Source organism: Eriocheir sinensis, chromosome 28 (genome assembly GCF_024679095.1).
Source record: "Eriocheir sinensis breed Jianghai 21 chromosome 28, ASM2467909v1, whole genome shotgun sequence".
NCBI classification, from domain to species: Eukaryota; Metazoa; Arthropoda; class Malacostraca; order Decapoda; family Varunidae; genus Eriocheir; species Eriocheir sinensis.
The window spans coordinates 13,084,230-13,107,742 of NC_066536.1; the positions used below are offsets into that span (position 1 = coordinate 13,084,230).

At 41.7% G+C, this 23,513-nt stretch overlaps 1 protein-coding gene and 1 long non-coding RNA gene across 2 annotated transcripts in view; one reads left to right on the forward strand and one right to left on the reverse strand.

The window, feature by feature from the left end:
* Positions 1–23,250, reverse strand: part of LOC127004564 (clavesin-2-like) — a 52,634-nt gene extending 29,384 nt beyond the window's left edge. Inside the window, exon 1 of the mRNA XM_050872409.1 lies at positions 22,955–23,250. The gene's annotated coding sequence lies outside the window, so the exon portion shown is untranslated. The remainder of the gene's footprint in view (positions 1–22,954) is intronic.
* LOC127004568 (uncharacterized) lies at positions 8,331–9,320 on the forward strand. The gene is made up of 2 exons (XR_007757888.1): positions 8,331–9,003; positions 9,171–9,320. It is a non-coding gene; the product is annotated as an uncharacterized LOC127004568 (long non-coding RNA).
* Positions 23,251–23,513: the final 263 nt, after the last annotated feature.

Below are 23,513 nucleotides of genomic sequence, written 5' to 3' on the forward strand. Positions count from 1 at the left end.
CCCCCTCTTCCTTCTCTAACACCTTTTCCTCCTTAATCTCTTTCTTTTCCTCCGTTTCCTTCAACTTTTCCTTCTACACCTCCTCCTCCTCTAAATCATCGTGTATTCCTCACTTTAAACCTGTCCTAATATATTTTTTTCTAGATAATGCTTTTCTTTACTCTATAATCATCTGTCATTTTTTTCTCCTCCTCCTCCTCCTCCTCCTCTCCCTCTTGCTCCATTTCGGTCCGTTTCCTTCCTTCTCTTTTAACCTGTCTAATTTTTTTCTCCACCATTTTTTCTCCTTCCCTCTATAATTCTCTTGCCCTTCCTCCTCCTCCTACTCCTCCTCTCCCCTTCTCACTTTTTCTTCTTTCCCCTATAGTCCTCTCTCTCCTTCTTCCTCCTCCTCCTTCTCTCCATCTTCTATAGCCCCTGTCTTTTCTTCTTCCTCCTCTTATTATTTTATCTTTCCTTTAGTTTCCAGTTTGTGTTGACTAGAACGAATCAGCCTCACTATCTACTACTACTACTACTACTACTACTACTACTACCACCACTATCCCTTTCCCTAACTAGATGTCTATATTACCAACACAAACAACTTCAACTTCTAAATTTAAACTGATTTTCGCCTTCGTTAAAATCCACAAACTTGACTTCCAATTATTTTTATTTTCATGGCCTTATTGCTCCGTACAATTAATAACAAAATGAATAAATGGATGAATGAATGAATGAATGAATGGATGAAATAATGGATGAATGAATGGATGAATGAGTGAATGAGTACGTTGAATGTGGCTACTAAAACCCGTCAAAGCGTCTCATAGAAAGCTTGTATAGGGAACGGCGGCGCGTGTGTGCGAGGTTGACTGATAGTGCTGGAACTGATCTCAAGGGAGTGGCCTAGAAAGGGAGAGAGAGTGTGTGTGTGTGTGTGTGTGTGTGTGTGTGTGTGTGTGTGTGTGTGTGTGTGTGTGTGTGTGTGTCCTGGCCCTTCGTCTATGCTTTATCGCTTTGTTTAACTTATTTTTTTTTTGTTTTTATACGATTTTTCATTACGATACTAGATTTTTTTTCAGTATTCCATTAGTTTTTTTTTTTTTTACAATATTTCACACGAGATTTTTTTGATAATATTTGACGCGGAATTATTATTATTATTATTATTGTTATTATTATTATTATTATTATTATTATTATTATTATTAGCATTATTATTTTTTTCAGCGGTGGACTCCTGGACCTCGAAACGACACAGACTAAGTAAACGTTATATTTTGGTTGTGATTTTTGACGTTCTATTAATTACTTTTGATTTTCAGTATTTTTAGTTCAGTTCTGGTCCCCTGCTATAGAATGGATATCAAGATGTTAGAATCTGTACAGAGGAGGGTGACAAAGATGATTCAGGGGGTGAGAAACTTGCCTTATGAAGACAGGCTGAAGCATTTAAATCTATACTCTCTGCAAAGGCGAAGGTTGCGAGGAGACTTGATCGAAGTCTATAACTGGATGTAGGGTTTTAATAAAGGGGATGTCAATAAGATTTTGATAGTAAAAGAGCCAGGTAGAACGCGTAGCAATGGTTTTAAGTTAGAGAAATTCAGATTCAACAAAGACAGGCAAGAATTGGTTCACCAATAGAGTGGTAGATGGATGGAACAGGCTTGGGAGCTATGTTGTAGGTGCCAATACCATAGATACATTCAAGAAGAGGTTAGATAAAGCCGTGGATGGTGAGGTAAGGTGGGGTTGAGTGTACAGGAGCTGCTTTGTATAGGCCAACCGTCCTCTTGCAGACTCCTTACGTTCTTATGTTTTTATTAATTTCCGTGTATCTATCAATTTCTACTTTCCATTTACTAGTTTTGATTTTCTTTACTAATTTCTACGGTCTGTATAAACATTAATTTTGGTGTTGGATGCCCGATATTATTTTCTTCTTCTTTTCTCATTTGTGTCGCTTTCTTCTTTTTACGAATACTCATATTTTTCTCGTAACATTTATTTATTTATTTACCAATCAATTCTTATGTTTATTTTCTCCTTTATTTTATCATTGCGTTCTTACTCTTTGGTCTTGAATACGTAAAAATGTGGTTATAATCTTCTTTACTTACTTTTCCATATGTCTTTCCTCTTCAGTATGTTTTTTCATCTATTTTTTTCATTGTGTTCTTATTCTTTGGTTTTAAACACGTAAAAAATGTGGCTATAATACTCTTAACTTTCATTTTCGTATATATTTTCTTTTCATTCTCTTTTTTTCTAGGCTTTTTTTTTTTAATTACACTTTCCTCTTCCAATTTTTTCTCCTTTTATCATTGCGTTCTTATTCTTTGGTCTTGAGTACGTAAGGATGTGGTTATAATCTTCTTTAACTTCTATTTCTACATCTTTCTTTTTTAATTCTTCTGTACGGTATCCATTTTTTTTAATTCTCCTTATTCTCTCCTTTTATCTAGACTTTCTTTCTTAATTACACTTTTCTCTTCCTATTATTTTCTCCTCTCCTGTATATTTTTCTTAACTCCCATTTCTGTATCTAGTTTATTTTTATTCTCTTTTCTAATCTTCTTTTATATCTAGGCTTTTTCTCTTAATTACACTTTCATCTTCTTTATCATTTTCTTTCCTCTCTTCTCTTCAGTATATTTTTCTTGACATCCATTTCCGCATATGCTTTCTTTTCATTCTCTCTCTCTTCTTTTCTCCTTTTATTTTTAGTCTTTCTCCTTTAATAACACTTTCCTCTCCTTTATTTTTTCTTTTCTCTCTTCTCCTCTTCCGTATATTTTTCTTAACTTCAATTTCTACATCTATTTTCTATTCATTCTCTTTATTATATCCTTTTATTTCTAGTTTTCTTTCTTAATTACACTTTCCTCTTTCTATTTTCTTTCCCCTCTCTTCTCCTCTTCCAATATATTTTTCTTAACATCCATTTCTACATCTATTTTCTTCCCATTCTCTTTATTCTCTCCTTTTATTTCTAGTTTTTCTTTCTTAATTACACTTTCGTCTTTCTATTTTCTTTCCCTCCCTTCTCCTCTTCCAATATATTTTTCCTAACATCCATTTCTGTATCTAATTTCTTTTTATTCTCTTTTCTTATCTCCTTTTATATCAAGGCTTTCTCCCTTAATTACACTTTCCTCTTTCTATTTTCTTTCCCCTCCCTTCTCCTCTTCCAATATATTTTTCCTAACATCCATTTCTGTATCTAATTTCTTTTTATTCTCTTTTCTTATCTCCTTTTATATCAAGGTTTTCTCTCTTAATTACACTTTCATCTTTCTATTTTCTTTCCCTCCCTTCTCCTCTTCCAATATATTTTTCCTAACATCCATTTCTGTATCTAATTTCTTTTTATTCTCTTTTCTTATCTGCTTTTATATCAAGGCTTTCTCCCTTAATTACACTCTCCTCTTTCTATTTTCTTTCCCCTCCCTTCTCCTCTTCCAATATATTTTTCCTAACATCCATTTCTGTATCTAATTTCTTTTTATTCTCCTTTCTTATCTCCTTTTATATCTCCTTTTATATCAAGGCTTTCTCTCTTAATTACACTCTCCTCTTCATTCCCGGACCATTAGATTAACTTTCCCAGAGACGTTTCGCTGCCTTGTGTAGTTTTGAACCGGTTAACCTTTCAAGTAGCTTCGTTTTTTTTCGTTCTTTTTATTTTTTGACATTTCCGTGACCGGTGACCTAAACTTGACCTTTGAGAGTCACGAGGAAGAGGAGGAGGAAGAAGAGGAAGAGGAGGAGGAGGAGGAGGAGAAGGATAATGACGCTGGTAGATATGGTGGTAGCATAAATAAATTGTGTGTTTGTGTGTGTGTGTGTGTGTGTGTGTGTGTGTGTGTGTGTGTGTGTGTGTGTGTGTGTGTGTGTGTGTGTGTGTGTGTAAATACAACAACTGTGTCTTCCAATTGATTCCTCCTCTTCTTCCTCTTCCTCTCCTCCTCCTCCTCTTACTCCTTCCTCCTCTTCCTCCTCCTCCTCCTTGACAAACTTCCATCTTTCATTAGTCGTCGTTTTATTACATTTTCTCTCTTCTTCTTCCTCTCCTCCTCCTCTTCCTCCTTCCTCCTCTTTCTCTTCCTCCTCCTCCTCTTCTTGACAACCCTCCATCCTTTCATTAGTCGTCGTTTTATTGCATTTTCTCTCTTCTTCTTCCTCTTGTTTCTCTTCCTCTCCTCCTCCTCCTCTTCTTCTTCGTTCTCTTCCTTCACTTCTGTTGCCTTGCTCTTCCTCTTTCGCCACGTATTTTCTCTTTTTCATTTTCTTGCTTTTAATCTTCTCCTCTTCTTCCTCTCGCCTCCTCCTCCTCTTAATTCTTCGCCTAACCTCTTCTCTTAATTTCCTTCTCTTGTTCCTTCTTTTTTTACCGACGAGTTACAACCACACTTAAATTCGTCCTCAAGTAACCACCACCACCACTACTACTACTACTACTACTACTACTACTACTACTACTACTACAACTACTACTACTGATGTTGCTACCGCTGTTACCTTTTATACTACTGTCCCTATTTGTGATACTGTTTATATTCCTCCTCCTCCTCCTCCTCTTCCTCTTCCTCCTCTTCGCCCAAAGGAGGACGGTCTTGCCTTCTTCGTGTTCCCTCCCGCAAAATGACCTTCCAAAATGTTTTCCGTTATTTAGTGGAGGAGGACGAGGAGGAGGAGGAGGAGGAGGAAGAGGAGAGGAGAAACAGAAGAAGGAGGAAGATGATGTCGAAGGGAGAGAAAGAAGGGAGGAAGGAGGAGGAGGACAAGGAAGAGGAGGAGAGGAGAAACCGAAGAAGAAAGAAGATGAAGTCGAAAGGAGGAGAGAGAAGGGAGAGGAGGAAGGAGGACAAGGAGGAGGAGGAGGAGGAATGGGAGAGGAGAAACAGAAGAAGGAGGAAGAAGATGAAGTCGAAGGAGGAGAAAGAAGGGAGAGGAGGAAGGAGGACAAGGAGGAGGAGGAGGAGGAGGGAAGAATATTGCAAGAGAATACTGGCTTTGTTACGGCCGAGAAGACTGTGTGGTGAGGTGTATATGTGGCGGGAAGAAACTCTGGTATTTTTATTTTCCTTTATTTTCCTTCTTTCCTATCTTCATTTCTTTCCTCTTATCCTTTGTCTCTCTCTCTCTCATTCTCTTTCTCCTTTCCGTTATACCTTTCTTTCTTTTCTTCCTTTCTTTCTATCTTCCCTTCTTTCTCCTATTCTTCGTCTCCTTCTTTCATCAGTCTCCTCCATTCCCAGTTTACTATGTTTTCTTTTTCTATCCTTTCCTTCTCTCACTTCTATCTGTCTCCCTTTTCTTCTTTCATCTCAATCTTTTGTTCTCCATGTCCAGTATTCTTAATTTTTTATCCTTGTTTTCTTTTCCTTCCTTCCTTCATATCATAATGTCCTTCTCCTATCCTTCGTCTCTCTCTTCCTTTCACCTCGTTATTATTCCCTTTCTTTTCCTTTCCTCCTTCATATTTCTCCTCACTACCCTTTCCCATACTTCTTCTTCTTCTTCTTCTTCTTCTTCCCTTCTTTCCGTCGTCGTCATTGTCTTCCTCCTCTTTGCCCTTCTGGTGTCATTTCAATGCTAAGATTTGATGGGCGATAGATATGCATACGTCTCTCTCTCTCTCTCTCTCTCTCTCTCTCTCTCTCTCTCTCTCTCTCTCTCTCTCTCTCTCTCTCTCTCTCTCTCTCTCTCTCTCTAACTCAGTCCATCATTCCTCCCTATTCCCTTCCGTCTCTCCTCTCTCTCACTGCTTCCCATCCTTCCTTCCTTCCTTCCTCCTCCCTTACACACACACACACACACACACACACACACACACACACACACACATATATATACAGACACACTAACGTAACCTTGAGTTGTGTTGTTATGCCTCGCAGCTGGATGGAAGTTGTCTTGTCATCCATCCTTTCATTCCTTATTTATTTCTATTTTCTTCCTTTATTCCTTCTTCTTCCTCCTTCTTCGTCCCTCCTCCTTCTTCAGTGCTTTAATGTGAGTCTTCTGAGGCGTGGCTTGTCTTTGCTGTTGTTGTTGTTGTTGTTGTTGTTTTGTATTTCTCTTGACTTATCTTCTTTATTCCATTCGTCTTTTCTTTCCTTTTTTATTTTATTTTCTTAAACCTTTTCTTTTTAATTTATCTTTCTTTCAGTTCTTTCCTTTTTCAATGATCTTTCTTTCAATTACTTTCTTTCTTTTCTTTTTTCTTCCTTTCCTTCTCTCTCAATTTCCATCTTTCAATTTTGCTGTTTTTTTCTGTCTTCGTATCCTCCTTTTTTTTTCAACTGTCATTCTTCCTTTTCGCTCCTTTTCTTCTTTTCTTTCTTTTCCAATTGCCATGTTTATTTTTTTTCCTTTCCTTTCTTTTATTTTTTTGTCATCCCTCCTTTTTGCTGTCTTTCTTTTTTTCTTCCTTTCCTCCTTTTTTATAACATCAGCATTCCTCATTTTTGCCCTTTTTTCATTCCTTTGTTTCTTCCTTCCTTCTTTCTTTCCTTCCCTCCTCCTTCACTCATTATTATTCATTCTTCTTTCTTTTATTTTTTCTTACCTTGTTTTTACTTCTTTTTTTGAATCATCATCATCATCCATTTTTGCTTGTTTATTTTTCTTCCTTCCTTCCTACTCCTTTTTCATTTGTCATCTTTCCTCTTTGCCATTTTCTTCTTTTCTTCCTTCCCTTCTCCTTATTAATCATCATCCATTTTTGCTCGTTTTTTTTTTTCCTTCCTTCCTACTCCTTTTTCATTTGTCATCTTTCCTCTTTGCCATTTTCTTCTTTTCTTCCTTCCCTTCTCCTTATTAAATCATCATCATCCAATTTTGCTTTTTTCGTCCTTCCTTCCTTCCTTCTCCTTTTCCAACTGCTATAATTCATTCTTTTTAATTTTCTTCTTTTCATCATCATTCATTTTTTGCTTATATTTTCTTCCTTCCTTCCTCCTCCTTTTCCAACTGTTATTCACTCATTCTTTTTTTCATTTTCTTCTTTTCATCATCCATATTTTTGCTTATTTTTTTCATCCTTCCTTCCTTCCTTCTCCAACAGTTATAATTCTTTTTTTTTTATCATAATCCATTACTTTTGCTTATTTTCGTCTTCCTTCTCCAACTGTTATTCAATCATTTTTTTTTCTTTTTTTTCGGAATTTAGTCTCGTGTGTCGTGACCTGTTTTTGCATATAGTTCTCTTTAAACCGCTCTTTTTTTTCTTTCCTTTCCTTCCTCTTCTTTTTAACCTGTCACCATTATTTCTCTTTTATTTTCTTCCCTCGCTTTTCTGTTTTAAATTATTCAGTACGGCGTCTTGGTATTTTGTGTAGTTCTCTTGACGTAATTTTTTTTTCTTCCTTTCCTCCCTCTTCTTTCTTTTTCTTTACTTGTTACTCTTCTTTTATCCTTTTTTTCCCCCCTTTTTTAGTATTTTTAGATTCTTCAATACGTTCTTTCTCTCAGTTTCATTATTTTTTCTCTTCCGTCTCTTCCTCTTCTAATTTTCTTGTCAGCATTCATAACTCATTCTTCTTTCTTTTTTTCTCCATAAATTTAATAATACTCTCTCCTGTGTATGTGTCTGTGTTTGTTTGTTATTATTATTATTATTATTATTATTATTATTATTATTATTATTATTATTATTATTATTAATGTCCTACTTTTTTCTCCTCTCTCCTTCTAATCTTTTTTTTATAGTGGTAGTAGCAGTAGTGGTGGTAGTAGTAGTAGTAGTAGTAGTAGTAGTAGTAGTAGTAGTAGTAGTATAATGAACAATGAGGGAGCAGCGATGACACACACACACACACACACACACACACACACACACACACACACACACACACACACACAAACAAACACCTGTGAGTGACACCATTGTTGGGCAAGGTGGGAGGTGGTAGAGGGGAGGGGGGGAAGGGGGGAGAGGAAGCAACCCCCCTCCTCCCGACCCCCTCCACTACCCTGTCTAGTTTCCTGTTTACTAGTCACTTCTCCCCTCCCCCCCTTTCCCCCCTTCCCCATGCAACCCTCCCTTTCCCCCCTTCCCCTGCAACCCTCCCCTCCCCCCTTCCTACACCCTTCCCTCTCCCCCTTCTGAAACCATCCCCTTGTCACCTTCCTGCACTCTCCCCTCTTCCCCGTCTCTCCCCTCCTCCTCTTTCCCTTCCCTCTTCTTCCTAACCCCCTCCCCCTTCTCCCTTCTCTCCCCTACCCTTTATTCCCAACATCCTCCTTCTCTATCGCCTTATCTCCTTCCTTCACCCTCCCTTTCCCTTCCCCCTCTTCTCCAACGCCCTCCCCATTCTCCTTCTCTTACCCTTCTTCGCTCTCTCCCCTTTCCTCTTCTGTCACCCCCCTCCCCATCCCTCTTCTCTAACTAATTAACCCTCTAACTAACTAACTATTCCACTTACTAACTAACTCACTAACTAATTATCTACCAATACTCAGCAACCAGTTTATATACTTTCTATCTTTTAAGATTTAAATACTTTTCCTTTATTTTTTTTCAACCTTTTGCGTTCCCCCTTCACACTTTGTAGAAAAATTCCTCTCCCCTCCATCCACGGAAAAAATGAAGAAAAAAACAAGGGATGGCATTTTTTACGTTCTTTTTAACTCTTTCCTTTATTTTCTTCTGGCGATGTTTGTTGTATAATTCAATCCACCCTAGACAGTTTTGTTGATCGTTCTGTCCTCCTGGGGGCGTGTTCTTAATTAAAACACCCCAGCGCCCAAGCATACATATTTGACAAGGCTTTCGTATTTGGCGTTTTGGGCATTTCCAGGGGATGTTTAATGGCCCTTCTGTAGTACCATGCACATTAAAAAAAAACTCATTCTGGCCATTTTCAGGGGAAGTTAAATGACCCTTCTTCTGTACCATGAACGTAAAAAAAACCTCTCATTTTGGCCATTTTCAGGGGAAGTTAAATGGCCCTGGTGGTAGTTTGACCCTTTCTCTGCGCCATGAACGTGAAAACAATCCTCATTCTGGTCATTTTCAGGGGAAGTTCAATGACTCTGGTGGTAGTTTGACCCTTTCTCTGCGCCATGAACGTGAAAACAATACTCATTCTGGCCATTTTCAGGGGAAGTTCAATGACTCTGGTGGTAGTCTGACCCTTCTTCTCTACCATGAACGTGAAAAAAAACTTATTTAGGCCATTTTCAGGGGAAGTTCAATGACCCTGATGGTAGCTTGACCCTTCTTATGTACCATGAACGTGAAAAAAAACTTATTTAGGCCATTTTCAGGGGAAGTTCAATGACCCTGATGGTAGCTTGACCCTTCTCCTGCACCATGAACGAGACCCCCCCCCCCCCTCATTTTGGCCATTTTCAAGGGATATTTAATGACCCTGGTGGTAATCTGACCCTTCCTCTGTACCATGAACGTGACAAAAAAATTATTCTGGCCATTTTCAGGGGTGGCAAATTTAATGACCCTGGTGGTAGTCTGACTCTTCCTCTGTACCATGAGCGTGAATAAAGCTCCATGAAAACCTGATCAATCTCTCCTTTTCGACCTTTGCAAATGGTTGATATAAGAAGTGGAAGCGTCTGAGAAAACCGCCTCTGATACTCCCGTTGTGACTTGTGATTGAACCAAAAGAAATGCAGATTACAATTTATTCCATTACGCTGAGAGAGAGATAATGGTGATGAAGAGGAGGAGGTGGAGGAGGAGGAGGAGGAGGAGGTGAAAGGAGGAATATCGATACAAGATGAAGATGAAGAGGAGGGTAAAGAGAAGATCGAAGGAGAGAAGGACGGCAAAATAACTAGGGAGGAGGTGGAGGAGGAGGAGGAGGAGGAGGTGAAAGGAGGAATATCGATACAAGATGAAGATGAAGAGGAGGGTAAAGAGAAGATCGAAGGAGAGAAGGACGGCAAAATAACTAGGGAGGAGGAGGAGGAGGAGGAGGAGGTGGTGAAAGGAGGGAATATCGATACAAGATGAAGATGAAGAGGAGGGTAAAGAGAAGATCGAAGGAGGGAAGGACGGCAAAATACTAGGGAGGAGGAGGAGGAGGAGGAGGAAAAGGAGAAGGAGGAGAAGGAGGAGGTAGAGAGGAGGAAGAGGAGGACGAGAAGAACCAGGAGGAGGAGGAGAAGGAGGAGGAGGAGGATAAAGAAGATGAAGTGGAAGGAGGAGGATTTACTAGGAAAAGAATAAAGTACAATAAATATGCGAAAACAGGAATGAGAAAGAGGAGGAGGAGGATAAAGAAGAGGTGGGAGGAGGAGGTACTAGGAAAAGAACACAGTAGAATAAATATGAGATAACAAGAATGATCGGGATGAAAAAGAATACAAATAAAGAATAGGAAAAGGCCTTGAAGAGAAAAAAGGAAGGAGAGGAGGAGGAGCAGGAGGAAGAGGAGGAGGAAGAGGAGTTACATAATAAATAAAAGAATAGTCACTTTCCTTACAACAGCATAAGAATATAACCTAAACCTAAAATGATTAGTAGTAGTAGTAGTAGTAGTAGTAGTAGTAACAGTAGTAGTAGTAGTAGTAGTAGTAGTAGTTAATGAATCAAATGAGGTAGGAATAACAAAAACGATAATAATAACAATAATAATAATAATAATAATAATAATAACAGACTTTCCTCGCAGTTCAACACGTAACCTTGATTGCTTTCAGAAGTCAGTCAATCAGTAAGTCAGCCAGTTTGTCAGTCAGTCAGTCAGTCAGTCAGCCGGTCAGTAAGTCGGTCAGTCAGTCAGTCTCCTCGGCAATACAGTCTCGTGCTAGCTCATCCTTTCATATAACTCGACAGACAACACCTCATGCAACTCAATTAACACGTCCCTGCAGCCTACGTGCCCTACAACACTGGGGGCTAAAGCAGAACAAATTAAAGGCCATTTTCTTACACGTTCCGGCACCCAAGCACTAACACTGGGGACGGCTTTCCTAGTTGTGGGGGGCCTTTCATGGGTAGTCTTATTGCCTGTATTTTCTAACGTCTTGGCGCCTCAGTTCACCTTTTGCCCCACTACCCTCCTCTTCTTTCTCCCTTCTTACCCCTCCTCTCTTTCCTCTCTCCCCTTTCCTCTTCTGCCACCACCCTCCCCATCCTCCTTCTCTAACTAAGCCTCTCGTAGAAATTGATTTTTTTCATGCATTATCCTCCTCTTCTTCCCCTCTTTCCTCTCTCCCCTTTCCTCTTCTGCCAGCACCCTCCCCATTCTCCTTCTCTAACTAAGCCTCTCGTAGAAGTTGATTTTTTTTCATGCATTACCTTCCTCTTCTTCCCCTCTTTCCCCTCCTCTCTCCCCTTTCCTCTTCTGCCACCACCCTCCCCATCCTCCTTCTCTAACTAAGCCTCTCGTAGAAGTTGATTTTTTTTCATGCATTACCTTCCTCTTCTTCCCCTCTTTCCTCTCCTCTCTCCCCTTTCCTCTTCTGCCACCACCCTCCCCATTCTCCTTCTCTAACTAAGCCTCTCGTAGAAGTTGATTTTTTTCATGCATTACCCTCCTCTTCTTCCCCTCTTTCCCCTCCTCTCTCCCCTTTCCTCTTCTGCCACCACCCTCCCCATCCTCCTTCTCTAACTAAGCCTCTCGTAGAAGTTGATGTATTTTCATGGCCTGTTTTGTGATGCCAGTGACAGTTTTACCCGACTTATGCGGGGAAAACATCCTTGAAAACCTGGTTAATATTCTCTATGGTCATGGGAAACAATTGTAATAGGAGCGCGATATGTCTAACAATATGAAGCTATGACGTGCATCACTGTGAACTAAAGCAAAATGCAATCAACATTTCGGGGTTCCAGGCAAACACACACATTGGATAAGGTTTTCGTGGGCGTAGTGGTGGGTATGTCCATGGATAGTTTTATGATCCTGCAACACTGGAAACTAGAGCAAAATACAAGAGGTCATATTCTTCAACGTTCCTGGGCTCCAAGCAAACACACACTCGACAAGACTTTCGTAGGAGTCGTTATGGGGATGTCTAAGGGGGTAGTTTTATGACTCTGTTGGTGGTTAGACGAAGCTTCTGTATACCATCATGAGCGTGAGGAAACACAACACTCATGAGAATCCGAGTTATCCCCTTTCCGGCCTGTGGGAAGTTGATGTGAGTGTCGGAAGCGCCTAAAAAATATATATCCTAACCTAATTCTTTGTTTTGTTGGGAGTGAATCAGTTTGACCGTGCTCGTAAGGTCATACAGATTTTCAGGTTACTCTTTTTCTGTTATTCACCTACTTTCATGTAAGGGTGTTTAATTATTTATTTATTTATTTATTTATTTTTACAGTAAAGAAAGCAGCTCAAAGACAAAAAAAGAAAACAATAATGGAAAAAAAGCCCGCTAATCACTGCCCCTATTAAAAAGAGTTTAGAAGAGTGGTCAAAAGCGGTCAATTTCGGGAGGAGAATTGTTTTATTTCATTGATTTCTTTAGTTAATCAATGAATGAGTCAACTGATTTAATCTTAACCAACTAACGAACTAACTAACCTAACTAACAACTAACAACCCAATCTACTAATCTAACTTACTATTTATTCAACTTACCAACCAACTTCTATCTAATTATTTACTAACAAACCAACAAACTAACTCATTCTCTACCTACATGTCTATTTCTACCTGTCTATTTATGTATCTAAGTAACAAACTCATTAGCATACTTTAGTTAATGACTATATCAATAAAATCTGCTTCTCCGTTAAGTTCAATTAATTCATGTATCTTTTATTTTGGGTTCCACACTAAGTATTGGGTTATTGTGGTATACGACTTCGCGATATTTTTTTTATAGAGGTATTTATGTATTCGTTAAACTATTTACTTCTATCGTTCATCATCAGTTCATTCTTTTCTTCCTTCTTTCCCAGTCTTTCTATTATCTCGTCATCACTCATTATTACTTCTTTCTTCTTTTTCCCACAACTTTAATATTCTCGTCTCTGTGTGTCTTGAAGTCGTTTTTGTGCTAACTGTTCTTTTCTCTTCCTTCATTCCTTCTCTTCTTCAGCATTTTCTATTCCTGTATCGATTCGTCTCAGAAGGTGACTGTTTGGTTTGGTCTGGTTCACTACGTCCTTTCCCCCCTCTCCCTGCCTCCCTTTCTATCTGCCTCCTCTCCCTGCCTCCCTTTCTATCTGCCTCCTCTCCCTTCACTCTCCCTGGCTCCGCTGTCACTCCCTGCCCTCCTTCCGTCCGTCCTCTCTCCTCTCCCGCTCTCCTCCATCACATGACTGTTCTTGATCTTTTTCTGTCCCACTCCTTTCTCTGTTACTGCGCAGACTGGGTTCTTGGTAGTCCTATGGCACCCTCTGTCTGTGTGTGTGTGTGTGTGTGTGTGTGTCCATCAGTCAGGCCTATCATCTCATCCACACACACACACACACAGCTGGTGGAGAAGACACGAAAAGCCTAACCTCTAGGAAACGATTTAAAAATATACGTCTATGCAAGCACCAATTAAGATTTTGAGCCAAGGACAGATTAAGTGATGCTTATTTATGATGTAGAAGAAGGGGACAGCTCTGCGTTATCTGTAAGGGATGGATGCTTGAAAGGTTATTGTGACGAGTTTTCAGATGGGAGGAACTGGCTTGATTGAGGCGTTCATTCCCTCTGCCCTAGTCTGAAATCACAGTAAGGCAAGGTCAGAGGATGAACGGTTCTCAGCATCCATTCTTGAGTTGTGTATTTCTATTGAGTTAGTATTCTGTAAACACCTCTACAAAACTGACCGCTCTTTTAGCCCCTCGTTCTCTCTACTTTTGTTAGGAGAAGCGTCTAGCGGCTTTTTTTGTTATTGTTCATGTTGTTGTCTTTGTTTATGCCGTTGAGCTGCCTCCCTAGCTGTAAAAACAAAACAAAAAACAAAAGACGAATGTAAATCAATGCAGCGTGTGGTCATACGAGCATACGAGACAGGATGGGACTATTTTTGTTTTGGAAAGATCGGAAATGGAGAAAAAAAGACGGAGATTGTAAAGCCTTGTAAAATTCCTTTGTTTGTAGGTTAAGGAGTAGGAAAAAAGTTACTACTACTACTACTACTACTACTACTACGGACACAACTTTCTCTGCAAAACATTTCTTGTTCATGATTCACTTATTCTCTCTCTCTCTCTCTCTCTCTCTCTCTCTCTCTCTCTCTCTCTCTCTCTCTCTCTCTCTCTCTCTCTTTCCGTGTGGTAAAATTTCTTCCGTCCATTAAGGAACATCAAAGTAAGGTCCATTTCGAGTGACTTTCTACACTTGAGAGAGAGAGAGAGAGAGAGAGAGAGAGAGAGAGTGTTAGACTTCCCCATCCCCATCCCTTACCCATGGCCATAAACCGTAGTGTAAAGCGTCCCCATGTGGTTGGGGTTGTTTTACGCTACCCCGTGAGGGTGCGGATGGGGTGGGAAAAATGTTGACTCCGCGGGGTAAAGAGCAGGACATCTTCGGCTTTCCCTTCGTATATTTCATGAGTAAATAGTGTTCTATTTGTTATTATGGAAGGACATATATAGAAAAGCATCAGAATATTTGTATGACTGATATTATATCGCAAACTTTGCTGAAGTCAATATATATTTTTTAGTTTGTAAAGACTCTGGTGTTTCCATTTGATTGTAAACGTACAGTTATTTCTGAAGATTAATTTATAATTGTCCCCAAGAATGGCAAAAGACGGCAGATTGATGACTAAATATGGCATTATTATGGCAATACTTAACATATACCCTAAAAAATAGCATTTCTTGGCGACCACCTTGATTTAAGACAAAAATGCCATAAATGACACGACCTGGCAACCCCGGTGTGGCTTCCCAGGTGTGTGTGACGAGTCATGGATACCAACCTGTCTCATAAATTAACTTACCCGCGTTACTTGTTATTTACTTGTAGATCAACAACGCTATTGTTTTGTTTTATGATATATAATGTATATGAATACAATGGTGTGTAAAAATTGCATCATTTATTTCGTTTTCTGTAATTATTGGTTTGAAAGTGCTGCCAACATTATTATGACGTGCGGATTGGTCCCTCATATCTGTCCCGGGGATGGGAAGGGCACGGGGCGGCTTGTCCATACCCCAGTCCCGCGTATGGGGATGGGGACGGGTAGGGAATGGGGAAGACTAACACAATGGCCGTATGTGCTATTCGAAAAGGCATTGTCGGTTTACGTGGATGGACAATTTCGATAGACTCAGTGCCCCTTCCTCTTCCTCCTCTTCTTCTTCCTCCTCCTCCTCTTCCTACCTTTATCATCTCCATCATCATCATTCTTTCCACGTTCTCCTCCTTCTCTTCTTTCTTTTTCTTTTCAGTATTTTTATTTATTTCCAACACTTTCTCCTCCTCCTCCTCCTCCTCCTCTTCTTCTTCCTCCTACCTTTCTCATCTCCATCATCATCTTTCTTTCTACGTCCTCCTCCTCCTCCTCCTCCTCTTCTTCTTCTTCTTCTTCTTCTTCTTCTTCTTCTTCTTCTTCCTCCTACCTTTCTCATCTCCATCCTCATCTTTCTTTCCACGTCCTCCTCCTCCTCCTCCTCCTCCTCTTCATCCTTCTTCTTTTCCTTATTTTGATTTACTTCTACCACTTTCCCTTCCTCCTCCTCCTCCTCCTCCTCCTCTTCTGTCCACGTCCTCCTTCTCTTCTTTTTTTTTTTTTACTTCCTCCTCCTCCTCCTTTCTCCTTCCCTCGGCAAATCCATTTTCATTTCTCCTCCTTTCCACTTTCTCCTCCTCCTCCTCCTTTCTCCTTCCCTCGGCAAATCCATTTTCATTTCTCCTCCTTTTCACTTCCTCCTCCTCCTCCTCCTCTTCCTTTGTTATTATCTATTTCTTACGTTTCTTCTTCCTCTTTTCCTTAGACTTCTTCTTTTCCTTCCTCCTCTTAGTCCTCAAACAACAATAACTGAAAATGGAAGAGGAGGAGGAGGAGGAGGAGGAGGAGGAGGAGGGTAAAGAGGAAGGAAAAATCGCTGAAGTAACTTTCCACGTGAGAAGAAGATGAAGGAGTCTCTCTCTCTCTCTCTCTCTCTCTCTCTCTCTCTCTCTCTCTCTCTCTCTCTCTCTCATGCATGCTATTGAAATAAGTAAGGAAGGAAAGGTAAAATTGATCACCACCACCACCACCACCACCACCATCATCACCATCACCATCATCGTCAATAGCAGACGTTTCCATATTAATTTCCTGAGATAACTTTAAAAAGATGACGTAGGCGAGTGAGGGGAATGTCGTCTCTCTCTCTCTCTCTCTCTCTCTCTCTCTCTCTCTCTCTCTCTCTCTCTCTCTCTCTCTCTCTCTCCATCCAGTTATTTATTCCTCTTCTCCCTCCTTTCCTCCCCTCCTCCCTCTCTCCTCTTCCTCAACTAGTTTCCCCCCTCCTCCTCCTCCTCCTCTTCCCTTCCCTTTCTCTACCTTACCCCTCCCTCTCCCCTACCCTATCTCTCCCTCTCCCCCTTCTTCCCTCCCCTTCCCCTTCTTTCCTCTCAAATTCAACCCAGAAACCGCCATGAATACGAAGGGAATGAGAGAAATATCCAACCATGCTCCCCTTCCCTTCCCTTCCCTTCCCTTCTTTTCCCTTTCCTTCCTTTCCCTTCCCTTCATTTTCCTTCACTTTCCTACACCTCATTTATTTTTCGTATAATTCCAATTTCCCATTTCTTTTCTTTTTTACTTCAGATTTCCTTGTCTATTTTTTTTTTCCCCTTTCCTTCCCTTTCCTCTTCCTTCCCATTCCTTCCCTTCCACTCTCTTCCCTTCCTCTATCTCTCTCCCTTTTATTTTTTTCCTCTCCCCCTTCTTTTTTCTTTCCTCCACTCTACTTTTTACTTTCCCCCTTCTTTTTTCCTCTCCCTTTTACTTTTTCTCTTCTCCCTTCTTTTTATCTCCTCCCTTTTACTTTTTCTCTTCTCCCTTCTTTTTATCTCCTCCCTTTTTCTTTTTCCTCTTCTCCCTTCCTTTTCCCTCCTCCCTTTTACTTTTTCCCCTTCTCCCTTCTTTTTATCTCCTCCCTTTTTCTTTTTCCTCTTCTCCCTTCCTTTTCCCTCCTCCCTTTTACTTTTTCCCCTTCTCCCTTCTTTTTATCTCCTCCCTTTTTCTTTTTCCTCTTCTCCCTTCCTTTTCCCTCCTCCCTTTTTCTTTTTCCTCTCCCCCTTCTTTTTTCCTCTCCCTTTTACTTTTTCTCTTCTCCCTTCTTTTTATCTCCTCCCTTTTTCTTTTTTCTCTTCTCCCTTCTTTTTCTCTCCTCCCTTTTACTTTTTCCTCCCCCCCCTTCTTTTTCCCTCCTCCCTTTTACTTTTTCCTCTCCCCCTTCTCTTTTCTCTCCTCCCTTTTACTTTTTCCTCTCCCTCCTTCTTTTTCTCTCCTCCCTTTACTTTTTCCTCTTCTCCCTTCTTTTCCCTCCTCCCTTTTCATCTAATACATACCCTTTTCTTCCCTCTTCCCTCCCTCTCTTCTTCCACCAGCTCCCTTTTCCCTCTTCCTCCCCGCTCCTCTTCCCCTCTTCCTTCCAGCAATTGCTTTTAATACAAAGAGAATATAGAAAATAACACGCCAGGTCCCCTTCTCTTCCCTTCTTTATTTTGTCTTTCCTTCCCCTCCTTTCTTTTCCCTTCTCTTTCCTTCCCCTCCTTTCCTTTGCCTCATATACACTTCCCCTGATATGCTTTCTTGTTCCTTGCCTTAACCTATTTTCCTTTCCCTTCCTTTCTTTTGTCTTTCCTTCCCTCCCTTTACATCCTTTACTTTCTTCTTTCCTTTCCTTTCCCTTCCCTTCCCTTTCCTTCCTTCCCTTTTCCTCCTTTCCTTTGCCCTCCCTTCCCTTTCCACTCACTCCGTTGCCTCCCCTTCCTTCCCTTACCCTTTGCTTCTTTATTTCTCTTCCCTTCCTCTCCTTTCCATTCTCTTCCATTCACTTTTTCTCCTTTCCTTTCCTTTTCCTTCCTTTCCTTTGCCTCTCCTTCCCTTCCCTTGCTGATCTTTTTTTGCCTTTCCTTCCTCTGCTTTCCTTTGCCTTTCCTTCCTTCCCTGCCCAGACTTTGAGGAGCAGGAGGAGGAAGAGGAGGAGGAAGGTAAAACAGGAGAGACACGTTCTGGAATACGAATGAGCGATGGAACGTAAATTGCCATGAGTGAAGGTGCAACGTTCCTAAGATTCACACACACACACACACACACGCGCAAGAAAGCAAAAGTGGTACCTGTGAATTATTTGTAAAAGATTTTCGATACGTATCCACAATAACACGTCCTCTCTCTCTCTCTCTCTCTCTCTCTCTCTCTCTCTCTCTCTCTCTCTCTCTCTCTCTCTCTCTCTCTCTCTCTCTCTTATTTCCCCCCCCCCATTTTCTCTTTCTTTTTTCTCTCGTCATTTACACTTTTTTTCTCTCTCTCTCTCTCTCTCTCTCTCTCTCTCTCTCTCTCTCTCTCTCTCTCTCTCTCTCTCTCTCTCTCTCTCTCTCTCTCTCTCTCTCTCTCTCATTAGCATACTGTGGAGGCCGTTTTGTTCCCACCTCATTAATGGAATCTCTTTATTATCAACGTTATTATTATTATTTTTTAAGGCAGAGTCATTAGCAGGTTCACTACGTTACCTCCAAGCTGGTTTCTGGCTCCCTGTGTTCTTATATATCTGTTTGTTACGAGTTTTATTCCTTTCTCTTTTCTCCTTTCGTCATTCCCTGTCTCTGTGCACTTCCCATGATTTGCTTTCCTTTGCCTTCCCTTCCTTTCCCTTCCAGTGGTTTCCCTTAGTTTTCTCTTCCCTTCCCTCCCCTTTCTTTCCTCAGTCTCACCTTTCTTTCCCTTCCTCTCATTTTTTTTTCTTTTCCTTCTCTTCCCTCCCTCTGGTTTCCCTTCCTTTTCTCTTCCCTTCCCTCCCCTTTCTTTCCCTTCCTCTCCTTTTCTTTTCCCTCTCTTCCCTCTCTTTCCTTTGCCTTCCCTTCCTATGGTTTCCCTTCCCTCCCCCTTCTTTCCTCAGTCTCACCTTTCTTTCCCTTCCTCTCCTTTTCTTTTCCCTCTCTTCCCTCCCTTTCCTTTGCCTTCCCTTCCTATGGTTTCCCTTCCCTCCCCCTTCTTTCCTCAGTCTCACCTTCCTTTCCTTTCCTCTCCTTTTCTTTTCCTTCTCTTCCCTCACCTTCCTTTTCTAATTCTCTGTCTCTTTTCCTTCCTTTCCTCATTCCCTGTCTGTCCCTTCCTTCTTTTCCTTACCCTCCTTTCCTTTTCCTTCCTTCCCCATTCCCTTTGCCCTTTCCTAATTCCTCCTTTTTTCATTTGTTCCTCTTTCATCCCTTTTATTGTTTTATTCCTTTTCCTCCATTCTCCCATTCCTTTTCCTCTTCCCTAATTCCTCCCTTTATCATGTCCCTTTTTACCCCTTTTATATGCCCTTTTTTCCCTTTTCTTCTCTCTCCCTTCTTCTCCTCCCCTTTATTGTCATTTTCCCTTCCTCTGATATCGTAGTTTTCTTTCTAATTGTTTTCTTTTTTTTTTACTTTTTTTGTTTTCTTTTTCAGTTAAGCTTTTCTCACGGTTAAGCTGAATTGGGTTATTAAAAGGCTTACTACTTAATACTGTTACGAGCTTTCTTAATTATCTAGTTATCTTTTTTGTTTTTGTTGTTGTTGTTGTTGTTGTAAAGGTGGCGTTGGTTTAGTCTCTCCTCTGTTTTTCCTTTTCTTTGTTTTCTTTCTTTCCTCTTTTTTATTCTTTCTTTTTCTTCTATTCTTTCTTTCCTCTTCTTTCCCTTCTTTCTGTTCCTTCTCTTCTTTCCTTTCCTTTCTGTTCTCTGATTTTTTTTCCTTTTTTCTTTCTTTCGTTTTCCTTCTCTATTCTTTCTTTCGTTTTCCTTCTCTATTCTTTCTTTCGTTTTCCTTCTCTTTCTCTTCTTTCCTTTTCTTTCTCTTCTTTTCCTTTCTTTCCCTTCTTTCTTTTCTTTCTCTTCTTTCTCTCCTTTTGTTTTTTCTCTTATCTTTTTTTTTTTCATCGTTTCTTGACACTATTTATTAACCTTTTCCTTTTAGTGTTTTTTTTTTCTTCTTTTAAATTCTCGTTCACCTTTGTTTATATATTTTTGTTTTGTTTATTTCTGTTCTTTCTTTACATTTTTTCGTCTCCTTCTTTGTTGACATTCTCCTTCGATTTCTCTTTTCTCTTTTTTCTTTTCTTTTAAGTTCATGTTGTTCTACTTCTTTGTTATATTTTGTGATTTTTTTTCGTGTGTGGGTGCGTGCGTCTCTCTCTCTCTCTCTCTCTCTCTCTCTCTCTCTCTCTCTCTCTCTCTCTCTCTCTCTCTCTCTCTCTCTTTGTTCTTGGGCTTAAAACGCAGCGAAGCACGAACGACTGCCTATAAATTCGAGTTCCTTGTAATTATTGATGCTGCAGTAGTAGTAGTAGTAGTAGTAGTAGTAGTAGTAGTAGTAGAAGTAGTAGTAGTAGTAGTAGTGGTGTTGGTATTAGTAGGAATAGAAGTAGTAGTAGTAGTAGTAGTAGTAGTGGAGGTGGTGGTAGTAGTAGTAGTAGTCAAATCGGTATCATTATTATTATTATTATTATTATTATTATTATTATTATTATTACTGAAGACAAGGACGAGTAAATCTTTAAACTCAAACCAAGACCCATTTTTTTTTGCTTTTATCGGCGTGTGCGTGCGTGCGTGCGTTTTTTTTTTTTTTAGCGTACCTGTGTGTGTGTGTGTGTGTGTGTGTGTGTGTGTGTGTGTGTGTGTGTGTCCCAAGGCCCCTCACGTGTGTATTCATGTGGCAACGACGTAAGATTGGGGAGGTGGAGGAGGAGAGGAGGAGGAAGAGGAGGAAGGGAAGGGGCAGATCGATATTAAGGAAGTTTCCGTGTGAAGAGGGAAGGAGGCAGAGGAGGAGGATGTATAGGAAGGAAAGAAGGAAGGAAGGGAGGAAGGAAAGAAAAAAGAAGGGAAGGGAGGAAGGAAGGAACGAAGGAAAGAGAGAAAGAAAGGAAGGGAGAAAAGGAGGAAAGGAGAAAGAAATGGAGGAAGGGAAGGAGGGAGGAAGAAAAAGGAAGGAGGGAAGGAAGGAAGGGAGGGAGGAAGGAAGGAAGGGAGGGAGGAAGGATAGGAGGAAGGCAGGAAAGAAGAAAGAAAGCCCAGGAAAGGAGGAAGAAAAGAAAGAAAGAAGAAGAAAGGAAGGGAGGAAGGAAAATGAATGAATGAATGAAGGAAGGAAAAGGAAAAGGAAGGAAGGAAGGAAGGAAGGAAGGAAGGAGAGACAGACAGATGAGACCAAACTGAATCTCTTAAAACAACAAATAACAAAACCTGACTTGGGAGAAAAAAAAAGATGACCGGTTTCTCATTTCTCATCTGTCAACTGTGTGTGTGTGTGTGTGTGTGTGTGTGTGTGTGTGTGTTTAGGCTTACAGGAGAGAAAGGAAACGCCATGCACCACCACCACCCACCATCATCACCACTACCTCCACCACCACCACCACCACCATCATGTGTTTTCAGGTGTTGCCTCGTTTTCACCTGAGTTCAACAAGTGCAGGTGTTTCAGAGAGAGAGAGAGAGAGAGAGAGAGAGAGAGAGAGAGAGAGAGAGAGAGAGAGACACACACACACACACACACACACACACACACACACACACACATTAGAGCTTACTTCTAAACTGTTCTGCAAACTCTGCACTAAACACACACCCACACACACACACACACACATACATAAGCCCCCCCCTCCCCCCCTTCACACCCACATTTAATAAACTTTGATGAAATGCCATAAAATACGACCATGACTCAGCCCAAATGGAAACACAAACATGGAAGAACGAACACACACACACACACACACACACACACACACACACACATCGCCCACTTGATTCAGCTATCGATTGCCTGGAGGTAAGCGTGGCGATTCTTCCTCAGGTGAGATGCGGGGGGAGGGAGAGGAGGGGAAGGGGCGGGGCTGGCAGGTAAGGTAAGGTAAAGCAAGGAAAGGATAGGTGGGAGGGGAAGGGGGCGTTGAAGGCAAGGTAAGACAAGGTGAGGGTAAGAAGGGGAAGTGGGAGGAAGGTAATAGGCAAGGCAAATTAAAGGGGAGGGAGGGGAAGGGGAGGAACTGACAGGTAAGGTAAGGGAAGGAAAGGAAATGAAGGAGGGGAAATGGGTGGATTTTGGGAGGTAAGGGAAGACTTAGTGAGGGTAAGGAGGGGAAGTGGAAGGTAATGGGCAAGGAAGGTGCAAGGGAAGGAATGAAGGGGAAGGGAAAAGGAGGGGAGGAGGAGAATAGAGGTAAGGTAAGGTAAGGGGGTGCACGGAGGGAGATGTTCAAGGGAAGGGAGGGGAAGCAGGGTAAGACAGAAGGGAAGCAAAATGGTGTAAGGGGAGGAATGAAGGGGAAGTAAGATGGTGTAAGGGGAGGGATGAAAAGGAAGGGGAAGGGGATGGGAAGGAAGGTGTTAGGAGGACGGAAAGGGAAAGGGGAAGGAGGAAGGGAAGGAAGATGATAGGGGAAGGGAAACGGGAAGGGGAAAGACTGAAAAGGAAGGGAAGGAAGATGATAGGGGAAGGGAAAAGGGAAGGGGAAAGACTGAAAAGGAAGGGAAGGAAGATGATAGGGGGTGGGATGAAAGGGATGGGATGAAGGGACGGAAGATGACAGGGGGAAGTGAAGGGATGAAGGGACGGAAGATGACAGGGGGAAGTGAAGGGATGAAGGGACGGAAGATGACAGGGGGAAGGGGAGGGATGAAGGGACGTAGGCGAAGGGGAATGGGGAAGGGAGGAGGGACACAAAAGCAGAGTAAATGTCACGGAGCCAAGAGGAACAAACTTTGCGAACTTAATCGAAGCGTCGCCTAAGTTGAGGGTGCGTTGGCCCCTCGCCCCCCCCTTAGCCCTGCCCCCCCTGACCTAATAATACCTTGCCGCCGTCTGCGTACCTGTGACCATGGCTGAAATCGATCGGGTCTTACCTGGGGAGAAGAGAGGGAGAGGAAGGGAGATCCTGGTCAAGCCGCACGACTGGATCCAACATGAACTGTCATCCCACGGGCGTGCAGGGAAAGCCTTGACTATTAACGCACGCACACACACACGCAACACAGGGCACACGCAAGCCACAAGTACACACTGACGCCTTCAATCAACACCTTTGCTCACGTGGCACACAGAGAGAGCGTGAGGCTAACGTGGTCTCCCGAGGACGGCGCGCAGAGAGTGGCGTGAGCCGAGAGGTGAGGGCGTCCCAGTCTCCAGTCAGCCTCGGAGCCTCCCCTCAGCTCCCCCCCGCCCCCGAGCCGTCCCCCTCACTGCCTGCTGCCGGGTCTGTAGGGAGCGTCTCGTACCGCCGCCCCGCCCTCTGCCTGCCTGTGCTCCCCTGCTCTCCTGCCGCAAGGGGTAAACGGGATAAACAGCACGCAACGCAGCACACAAACACACTCATGGAAGCACGCCCGACCGCCCCATGTCCTCTCGCCTCGGAGCGTCTCTTGTTGCCACCACCGCCGTCAGGGCTGTCACACGCCTCCAGCT